Raw genomic sequence first — 11,328 nt, forward strand, 5'->3', positions numbered from 1 at the left:
TGCCAAGGTCTGGCGTGAGCACATTTTAGAGGAACACTTGTTTTGTGAGGAGTGGTCGTTTTGATAACCAAGACTAACGGCTGGTGCTGACCTGGGACATTGGGACTAGTCATCAGCACTGGTCCATTCTGTAGAAGGATGTCCAGTGGAGCCTGGAAGATGTGTGCTGAACTGCACAACTTCCAGCTGGACACCCCCTTTCCTATCCTTGGCCCACACTTTACCTCACTAGAGCATCTCACACCTACTGAAGCCCTGCTCCCATCATGGACACTGGAATCAAACAGTCTGGACATGTCTTCAGATTTGGCCCCTTTCTAGAGTGAGCTTAGGTGACTTACCTCACCTCTCTGAGCCTCAGTTCTCATCTGAAACATGGATGAAATGGTAATCATATTACCGAGTGGTGGTGCAAATGAGATAATCACCATAAAACACCAAGTATATAGTGGACGATCAATACATGGAGGTTGGATTTATAGTTGTATCTTTAAATAAGTATTATTTTCATAGTTCTAGAGTGTCTATGCTGGCTCTCTTTGCCTATAGGCCTAAATCCTAAAAGGATTTCTCCTCGTCCATTCCTTGGAGAATCTTGCCAAGCTTCTGCTTCCTACCTCTGTTGCTCCACTTTGCCCATGCTTCATTCATGACTGATCACAAGACATTTGTGTTTTTATGGTTTGCCCAGAACAGGAAGGAGATAGGACCAGATGGGACCAGGATTGAGCAGGTGGCTATGCCCCAGGGCTTGCATCCCAGAGAGGAAGACATCCATCCTTTATGTGGTGCTCACAGGGGCATGGAGAAGTCAAGCTGCACTTCCACAAGTTTCTGGATTGCTTAGGAATGCATTAAGCTGCAAGCAACAGAAAAATTGGTTAAAGGTGGTTTAAACAAATAAGAGTTTGTTTTTCTCATACCACAAGGAAGCATAGAGGTGGGAAACTTCCGGAAATGGCTCAGCAGCTAGAGGATGTCGGAAGTACTCTTGGCCTTTGAAATGCTCTTGGTCTTTATTTTTGCATTTTGCTTCATGGTTATAAGATGGTTACATCTCTGGACATGACACTCATGCTCAAGGGAGGAAGAGGAAGGAAGGGGAAAAAGGGAGAGACTGCACCAACCTTGCCTTTCCTCTTTGATCACGAAGTAGAAGTCTTCCCAGAACCACTCAAAAGACTTCCACGTAGGTCCAATTGGCCTATATGCAAGAAGAACTCATTCCTGTTTCTCGTACCCTGGCACAGTACCACACTTCCCTTCTGCTTACCAAATGCCCAAGGACTCTTTCTACACATCAAACAACTCCCCAACACTAAGGGTTCACAACTTAACTTAATTCTCACACTGTCTATGTGGAGTTAGCATCGGATCCCACAGGTTAATGGCTCAGTCCCACAAGACTCCTTCCTACCCCTTCAGATGCCAATCACAAGTCCCAGGTTATCACCTGCACTTCTGACCAACCAGCTGTAAATTGGGGTACCCATGACTCCCTCCTTTGGCTTGATACTTTGCTAAGATGGCTCACAGAACTCAGGGAAACACTTACTCACATTTACCAGATTATTATAAAATAAAGGATATAGTAAAGGTATAGGTGAAGAGCCAGATAAAGAAATACATAGGGCAAGGTCCAGAAGGCTCCTGAGGTGCAGGAACTTCTGTCTTCATGTAGTTGAAGCACACCAGTCTCCTCGCACATGAATGTGTTCCCAATCTGGAAGATCTCCAAACCCTGTACTTTTGGGGGTCTTATGGGGGTTTCATCATCTAGGCATGATCAATCATCAACGTAATCTCCAGCCCCTCTTTCTTTCCCAGAAGTTGGAGGTGGGCCTGAAAGTCTCAAGCTTCTAATCATGACTTGGTCTTTTCAGTTACTAGCCCCCTGCGGAAGCCCACCAAGAGTCACCTCATTAGAACAAGAGACTCCTCTCACCCAGGAGATTCCAAGGGATTTAGGAGCTCTGTGTCAGGAACCAGGGACAGAGACCAGTATTTATTTGTTCTTTACTATTTCACAACCCGAATAAGTTCAAAGGCCAGTTCTGATTGCCAGGAAATCCAGGACTAGTATTGTCACATTTGGATTCGACACTAATTATGGCTCATCTCCAAGGATGGGGCATACTGCTGCTTTGAACAAAAATCAGAGTTCAATGGGCAAGAAAGAAGGAAGGAAAGGATATTGAGTAGGCAGTAAGCAGTCTTCCCACCTTCACATCCAAGAAAGTCAATCATTAAGAGTGTAGATCACAGCAAAGAAGCTGCAGCTAAAGATGGACTACACCCAGAGTGTGGGGTGGGAACACACGCCCTCACAGCTGTGTCCCAGCTCCCCAGATCCCTGAGCCATTTAGGGGCACCCAGATCCCAGGGTGTTTTTGCTCCCCTACAGCTCCTGTGTCTCTCTGTTAAAAGGTTGTCATAGGACACAGGACCTCATTTTGCCTATGTACACAGACTCCCAGATGGGTGTGAGTACCCAGTCCCTTGCCCCTGATTGGGACAGCTTTGAAGTGTGACTTGTGTTGTCTTCAGAGCCTCTTTATAGGATTAAGCCCAAATTACCCTACATAGGATTTTGTTTGAAATTATACTTTGCCTGTTTCTTCATTCATTTGTCTCACATACCCACTCCCCTGCTAGATTTTCCCAGAAACCCTTTATAATAAATCACTTTCATGTGGGTCTTCAGAGTCTGCTTTTGGGGGACCCAACTTCACATCCTGACAGTGGTATGATTCAAGTAGTCTGTTCAGAGGAGGACAGGAAGAGGGAAGAGGGAAACAGGGTCCTGGAAAGCCGTGAGCAGTGCATCGGGATCCAGTCAAGGAGGCTGGGATTTAGGAGAAGGCTCTCCGCTTGGTAGTAGCTGTGCGGGAAGGGAGGAAATGGAAGCAGAAGCTTGAGTAGAAGAATAGGAACAGCACCACAGGGACTAATCCCAGGCCTCATCTCCCAGGGGTTAAATGGCCAGTGACCTTGTAGCCTGGGTCAGGATTTGCAGGGCCGGGGCATGCTAAGTCTGTGGTACCAGATACCAGCCCAGAGCTCTTGCTGAGCACTGCACACAAGGAGAGTGCTGATTTACCCCACCCCAGCTCACCTCACTTAGAAGAGTGCCATAGCCAGGAGCAGTTTACACACTGTGACCCCCAGAGCACCTGTGTTCTCCACATGGAGCTTCTATATACCATTGCATTTGAACAAAAGGATCTGCTGCTTACGAATGAAGGTTGAAAATTATCATCGTAGTTCAACCCCTTGGTGGAGTCTCCAGATAAAGCTAGTTTCTCCAGTTCTCTCAAATTCCACCTGCACCTGTGTTCCCTGAATTTACCAACCTGATAAGTGAGAGTTAAGATAAATATAACACTTCAAGGCATGGCTAAAAGAGCCATAAATTCAGAGTGAGGACCATTCTGCACAAGTGAAGTATCTCGGGCAATTGAGGTAGAATAACCAAACAGTGAAGAGTGTCGGCTCTGGTTCAAATCCTGAGTCTAGCACTTATTAGTCATACTACTAAGTGATAGGAAACCAGCCTCTCTGACCCCCTATCGTCATCCATGAAGGGAGATAAATAAAATCCATAAAATAAGAACTATGCCTATCAAAAACTTTGCTTAAGGAAGTCTGAAGATCAGATAAGATGATTTCTGTAAAGCACTTGGGAGAGAGCCTTCTACATAGTATATACAGCTAATATGGCACTAGTGCCAACCAATCAGCGTGTTGCACTGACCAATCAGAGCAGATCCACTGTCCAATAAGAATGGATGCCTGCTTGAACCGCCCTACAAAGCAACACCTATGGGTTTTCTCTAGAACTCTTCCAGTAATTTTATAAATGGTCGCCAGCGAGCATGAACCCTCAAACAATTTTGTTTTGCTCTTTGCTATAGAAACTCAAAAATACTCTAATTTCTTTTCCATAGTCAATAAGGATAGAGAGCTGCTTTTCTGAGTGACAGTGACTTTCTGCCTTCTCTTTTCCCTAATAAAAGCCTCCAGTGAAGATGGAGAGAGGGGATCTGAATCCCTGTTCCTCAGTCTTAGGCATGCCCTTGTCTGAGCCAGAGCAGTGAGAGGAAGATCAGCCATAGGAGCATCCTCTGGGGACTCCTTCAACTTCTGCGCTGGGAAACCAACATCTGGATTGAATTTCTCACTGAGAACAGTGTGTTTCACCCTGTGCCCTTGCTCAGGATTCAAAGTTTAGGGAGACAGAGTCTGAAAAGATGAGCTGTTTTCATGGGTTTATTTTTGACTGCACCAACGCACTGAGGAAAAGGATCTACCAGAAGGAGATAATTCTCCAAAAGGAAACTGAGAAGGTATTAGGAAAGGAAGATGTCCAGAACATTGGGCAGCAAAGATAGGGAGACAGACAGACAGACATATCAAACACATAAGGAGACATATGACTCACTTTTTAATGTTCATCCTTTAAGTTATGATAAGACCTCAGTTGATCAACTCGCTAGAAATCTTATTACATACACTGTACGATACTTAACTCCATTCATTCCAGCAGTGGTAACCAGAGGAAGGCAGAGAGGTAGGTGTTTGCCACCAAGACTTCCTGGAGGTGTCCAAGTCTTGCTAATTCCAAGTGTGATTTCTCCTTTATGTCGCTTTCAAGTGGTGACTGTCATCACCCCTTGTAGGTTTTCTAATGAATGCCCTTTTTGTTTAAGATACCCAAATCTTAACTGAAAGATTATAAATAATAGGTTCCCTTCATGTATATAAATATGGCATGATAAATGGACACTCATTGAACATATGATGTCACAGATTGCACAAAGAAACTCACCCCAAACTTGTTTTGCCACAATTGCATGATGCACCTTTTTGCCTCCATGTCTTATTGCATATGCCAACACATTGTCCTCCAACCAAATGTCCTGTCTCCTTGCAGTAGCCATCTCTTGGGGTGGACATCAAGTTCATGATGACTCCTCTTTGGAAACTGCCCTGGGTCAGGAGATGAGTCTGAACTAAGTCGCATCTTTAGGTCTGGCCTAATAAACCAGGAATGTATCTCTGACTGGACATGGGCCAATAAGATTCTTCCAAGAATCTGGAATTTTCTTTTTTTTTTTTTTTTTTTTTTTTTTTTGAATCTGGAATTTTCGATTGAGATGCCCAGGGGTGAGACACTGGTGGAGGAGAATTTTGTCCATGCATGCTCTCTAGAAAAAAAAAAAATCATAGATTCCTGCCACCAAGGTCTCCCAAACTTAGGGTCTTGCCATTCTTGAGATTTACTTGTTCATCTCTCCTTTGGGTTCTTTGAAACAACCAGGAGCCTTACAACAACTCTCTTTTATTTAAACTAACCAGTCTGTTTGTTACTTGCAACCAAAATAATCCTATTAACACACTCTCAATCCTCTGTTCTTCAACCTTGCTTTGTCTCCTTTTCCGTGAAGCCATCTCTGGCTCACCATCCCCTGGCAGGCAAAATTTGGCCCCTTTCTCTTCTGTGTTCCTGTAATACTTGATGCTCACTTGCACTGCAGCATTTTGTACACTATTACGTAATCTGTTGTGTATTTAGATACATGGGTTCCTCAAGGAAAGAAGTGGCTTTATTTATACCGGTGTCCCTAATGCTGATCTTTGTGCTTGCAACATAATAAGTGTTTATTAAATTTTTTTGATTAACTGATTAAGTGAATAAATAATTAGAGCTAAATTGGAGACAAGCTCCATGAAGAGTTAAACCTTATTGCTTTTTTTGCGTGTAGGTGAAAGCTGCAGAGAGATGTCAGCAGCAAACCTGCTCCATCGAGCTCACATCTCTGCCACAATGAACCCTACAAGCTGTCAGAATCCCTTTGTCCCATTGAAGTGTCTATTTGTTGTATGTTGCTTGGAATGAAAGGCCATCAGATAGGAGCCTAGAGATTCCCTTGGCTGTACTGAGATTTCTTGTTTTCATAGGGCTAGACTTGGAGGACCTCTGGCCATCTTATTGACCCTTGGCTGTCTGGAGTAGGTCCCAGAGGAGCAGGGAAGGATGCTTCTCTGCCTGGGGGAGGAAGGCTGACAGGGACCATAAGAGAGTCGAGCCAACCTCTTCTTGTTCACAAAGATTTGATTCTGACAGGCTTCTGAGAGACTCCTGGGTCTGACTCTGGGCTGAGATTTAAAGACAATTCAATCATGGCTGAACATGAGGCTCCTGGCAAAGTAAGGATTCCAGAACAACTGCTCCAATGAATATAACTCTGACCTAAGCTTCACAAAGCAAGTGCAATTATGAAAAAGCAGGGCAGAGTGGAGAGATGAATCTGATGCTGATCAAAGTTCAAGCACTCAGAACACATGCTAACTGAAAAGTTGGGCCACAAGGCCAACAGTTGACTTCAATTGAGCTGCAACATCTATAAGAAAAATGCAATCTGCTCCAGGGGGCTATAGTTGTGCCATTTGGGCACTGGATTAGAAAGGTAGAAACAGCCTGGAAGGATGAGTTCTCTGAACTAAGGACCTAGGCAAAGAATGGTTGATAATTATGATAAAATAGTGGTAATATAATAACAATAATAAGAGCAAACATGCCAGACACAGTTCTGAGTGCTCTAGATGTGTTATCACATTCAATCCTCACAATACACTTATGAGATCAATGCCTCTATTATACAAAAGTGAAAACAGCTTTAAACCTCACATGACTTGTCTAAGCCTACACAATGGGTCGGTGGTAGACTTGAGAGGCTGACCCAATCAGCCTGAAACCAGAGCCCTCACACAGAGCCTGAAGGCCATAGATTCTCTTAGCCACCCTGGGCTATATATATATATATATATATATATCCTGGCCCAAGGCCTTTGGATATGCTGTTGTGTTTGAGACACTTTCAATGATGATAATAATAGGGTAACAAAATAGACATTTCCTGCAAACCTCTGTACAGCAGATCTCAGATATTAACATGGGTTATGAGATAGGACATAATTCTACTGAATTCAGTAAAATTCAATAGAAAAAAGTGAAAAACCAGCTAAGTGTTGATAAAAAAAAAAAACCTTAAACTCTTCACCCTTTTGAAGTAGGATTGGGGGAAAGGGGAATTGGGGGAGAGAATATTTTGGAGAGTGAAAACTAAGGTATTGTGATTTTAATTTATCCAGATCCCCCCCCCCAAAAAAAAGACCCAGAATTTGTCATTATATCTTCTGGATCAGGCTTATGTTGACCTTCAGTTTCTCTTTTGTGGCAGTTACTAAACTGCTATTCACTAAAACCATTTCTTTTTGGGAACCGTTGTGTACTGTTGGTGGAAATGTAAATTGGTTCAACCACTATGGAAAACAGTATGGAGGTTCCTAAAAAAATAAAAAATAGAAATATCACACACGCACACACACACACACACACACACACTGGAATATTACTCAGTCATAGAAAAGAATAAGATCGTGTTATTTGCAACAACATGGGTGGAACTGGGGGGTATTATGTTAAGTGAAAGAAGTCAGTCAGAAAAAAAGCTAATACCATATGATTTCACTTATATGTGGAACCTAAAAAACAAAAATGTCAAACAAATAGAAACCAGACAGATTCAAATACAAAGGACAACTGGTTGCCAGAGGGGAGGGAGGGGCAATAGATGGAATAGATAAAGAGTATTAAGAAGTACAAACTTACAGTTGTAAAATAAATAAGTCACAGAGATGAAAAGTACAACATAGGAAATATAATCAATAAGATTGCAATAATGTTTGTATGGCAACAGGTGGTGACTACATTTATTGTGGTGAGCATGAAGTTTAGAATTATTCAATCAATATGCTGTACACCTGAAATTAATATAATATTGTACTTCAATAATTAATTATTAAAGGCTATCTTAGTTCGGGCTGCTATAACAAAAATAACCATAAATCGGATGCCTTATAAACAACAAAAATTCATCTCTTACCGTTCTAAAGACTGGGAAGCCCAAAGTCAAGTATTCAGCAGATTGGGTGACTAGTGAGGGTCCACTTCCTAGTTCATGAACAGCTATCTTCTCGCTGTGTCTTTACCTGGTGGAAGGTAGAAGGCAGCTCCCTCTTATAGGGCACTAATCCCATTCACGAGGACTCCATCCTCATGACCTCATCACCTCTCAAATAGCCCACTTCCTACTATCATCACACTGGAGATTGCTTTTCAACATATGCATTTTTCAGGGACACAAATATTCAGCCTATAGCAAAAGCTATTGGAATAATCCAGGTAGGAGACGATACTGTCTTTGTCCAGGTTGGTAGCATTAGTGGTGGTGAGATAAAGTCTTATTCTAGCTCGATTTTGAAGGGAAAGCCACCAGGATTTGTTGACAAATTGGATATGGGGGATAAAAGGAGGAGTTCAGATCATTCCAAGATGTGGGGCTTGAGTAGTTGGAAGGGTCAAGTTGCCATTTTCTGAAATAGGAGAGATTTCCAGAGGGGCTAGTGTGGGGAGAGCTACAGGAGTTCAATTTTGGATACTTCAGGTTGGAAACATCCAGAAGATGTTGAGTAAGTAACGTTTGGGTTGAAGACACACACTTGGGAGTCATCAGCCTAGACATGGTATTTCAAGCCATAAGACCAGATAAGACAATCTAGTTCAGATGAGGAGAGAAGAAGTTTGAGACTGCCCTTCAGTGTGGAAAGGCAAGAAGATAAGAAGGAGGCAGGAAAGCAGATCGAGAAGACTTCTTGCTCAATAAGGCAAGAAGAGAATCAGAAACTGAAAGAAGAAAGAATTTCAGGAAGGAGGGAGTGATCAGCTGTTTCCAAGGCTGTTGAGAGGCTGAAAGCCCACCTTGGACTAGGGCAGCGCGAAGTCCCTGGTGACCCTGACAAGAGCTATTTGGTGGAGCCACAGTAAATGAAGCTGGTCCAGTGGGTTCCAGGGGAATGAGAGGAGAGGGCACAGGTAGAGCAAGCAGAGGTAATGCTTCTGGAAAGCTTTATTGTAAACGAGAGTGGAGAAATGGGGCACTATCTAGGGTGAGTGAGGTCTAATCAAAAAGGTTGTTTTCTTCTTTTTTCTTTTTCTAATCAATCATTGAATACTTTTGAGGATGGTCATAAAGAGAAAGAGAATTGATGTGAGGGAACAGAGAAGATATTTTCCGGTTGACAGCTACCCTCCTGGGGCCAGAAGGGAGGAGAGCCAGTGCCCAAGTGATGGGAGGCTGGCCTAAGACCGAAGCAGGAGCAGGATCGCACTTACTAGCAAAGAAGCAAGTATCAATCAGGACACTAGCCGAGGCATTCAGAATCTGTGAAGCCACCTTCTGAGTGTCTCTATTTTCTCAAGAAACTAGGAAGCAAGGTTATAGCTGAGGGCGAGAAAGAGGAGGAGAAGGAGGAGAAGGAGGAGGAGGAGGAGGAGGAGGAGGAAGGAGGTGTGAAATGATTTTCTAGGACACGGGAAAGCACAGGAGCTGGGAGCCTGTAGGATAATCACCAGGTTACACTAAGTGCCTGTTTGAGGTCGAGGACATAAACAGAGGGAGAACAGTCAGCGTGGTGGGGTTTTCCTCCAGCCACGTCCAGCTGTAAGGGTGCAGGTGTGATGCCAGGCAAGGACCCAAGCTGGGTAATGGCAGACAGCTGTGGCGGGGAGGCCGCTTTGTCTGAGAGAGAGCCCACTGATGCCACATTTGCTTTGGGTGGTTCCAAAAGGTCTAGGATGCCTTCATGCTAATAAGAATTTTACGAGCTTCAGTCACGGTAGCTGGGGTTGTTACTGTTTGTTGAGCCCCTCTCTGCCGGATCGCGTTCTAAGCACTGTACCCGGATTACCTTATTCAACTTTTGAGAACCTTACAAGGCAGGTGCTCTCATTGCTCCCATTTTTGCTGATGAAAATACTGAGACACACGTAGAAATGAAGATAGTCCGAGGCGACACAGGTAATAAACGACAGAGTTAGAGGTGGCCCCCCAGCAGTCACGAGAAAGCGCAGAGGCTCCACCACGACCGCACACCTCCCAAGCCCCCGTAAATACCACAGAACCCTGGGCTTTGCCGTATATCTCAGTGGCTCATGCAAAATCAGATTCCCTAGATTTGGATACCAGATGGGGAAGCATATTCCAATTTATTGCCTAATTTGTAAAGGGCTCTCACGCAGCTCGAGTCTGGAGGCATGCTTGTTTAGCAGAAGCATCCCACCCCAGTTACCAGAGTCGGAAGAGAAAGGAAAGATGGCTGGTAATTCCCGGCCCGCCTGCCTTAATTGTCAGCAAATGGGAGTGGGAGAAAGTTTGCCTCGATTTCTAAACTTCTTCATGATTAACAATATTGTGACTCAACATCACATCCACACACACCCACAGACTTTGGCATGTTGGCGTTCCGAGGGCGGATGCCATAACCATCACGCTTCTCTCTGAGTAGCCAAGGAAATGACCTTCTCCATCCGCCCAGAGATATTAAGGAAGTACCTCAGCTAAATATTTTAAAAATCAGTACATTATTCTCCTAAATCCTATTTTCTTGGGTATTCCCAATTCCCTGGTTCCCATGCCTCTTGCACACCCCGTCAGCTTCCCTTTTAGCAGCTACTTCCAAACCTTTTCTAGCTGCTGGGATCCGGCCATTGCCGCTTCACAAAGGTAACCCACCTTGACCCAAGCATGCCTGTTCCTGATGTGACAGATATATTTTTGGTAAAAAGCATCAAATTTCTTCTTGTGTAAGTGTTTGGAATTGTTAATTTTGCTTTCAGCGCTCTTCAGAGGATAAACTGACTCACAAGACTCCTACAGGAAGAAGTAGGTCAATTAGGGAGGGAAGGACATGATGGGGGTGCTTCACGGCCCACGAAGGAGCACAGAACCCTGGAGCGACGTCAGCTGGAAGTTTAGGTAAGATGAGGAAAGACAGGGCTGCCCAGAGTGGACCATTTATTTCCACGAAGGCCCCAGGGGTCTGCTGGATGAAATAATGGCTCCTGGACATTTTTTAGATTTTAAAGTAGTTCACCCCGTCAAAATAGGATAGTTAAGTATTGCCTCTTTCTCTTTCAGGTTGCTGTCTTCCTAGTGGAGATGGCATTGATTGGCACCCTCCCCTGGGCCCGGTCAGTGAAGGCAGGACAGGGAGCTGGAGTCCTACCCCTGTATTGTCTAGGCCCTCTACCCCCCATTCCCTACCACGGCCTGGGCTGCCAGTGTGGACACCCATCCTTCTCCTTCCATTTCCCAGGCTGCTTGGTTGGGAACGTGGCAGCCCCTGAGGACAGCGACCCATCTCTCCCCACAATACCGACGACATGGGAACTGCGGGAGTGTTGTGGGAAGCACAGAGAAGAGA

Source organism: Canis lupus, chromosome 13 (genome assembly GCF_048164855.1).
Source record: "Canis lupus baileyi chromosome 13, mCanLup2.hap1, whole genome shotgun sequence".
NCBI classification, from domain to species: Eukaryota; Metazoa; Chordata; class Mammalia; order Carnivora; family Canidae; genus Canis; species Canis lupus.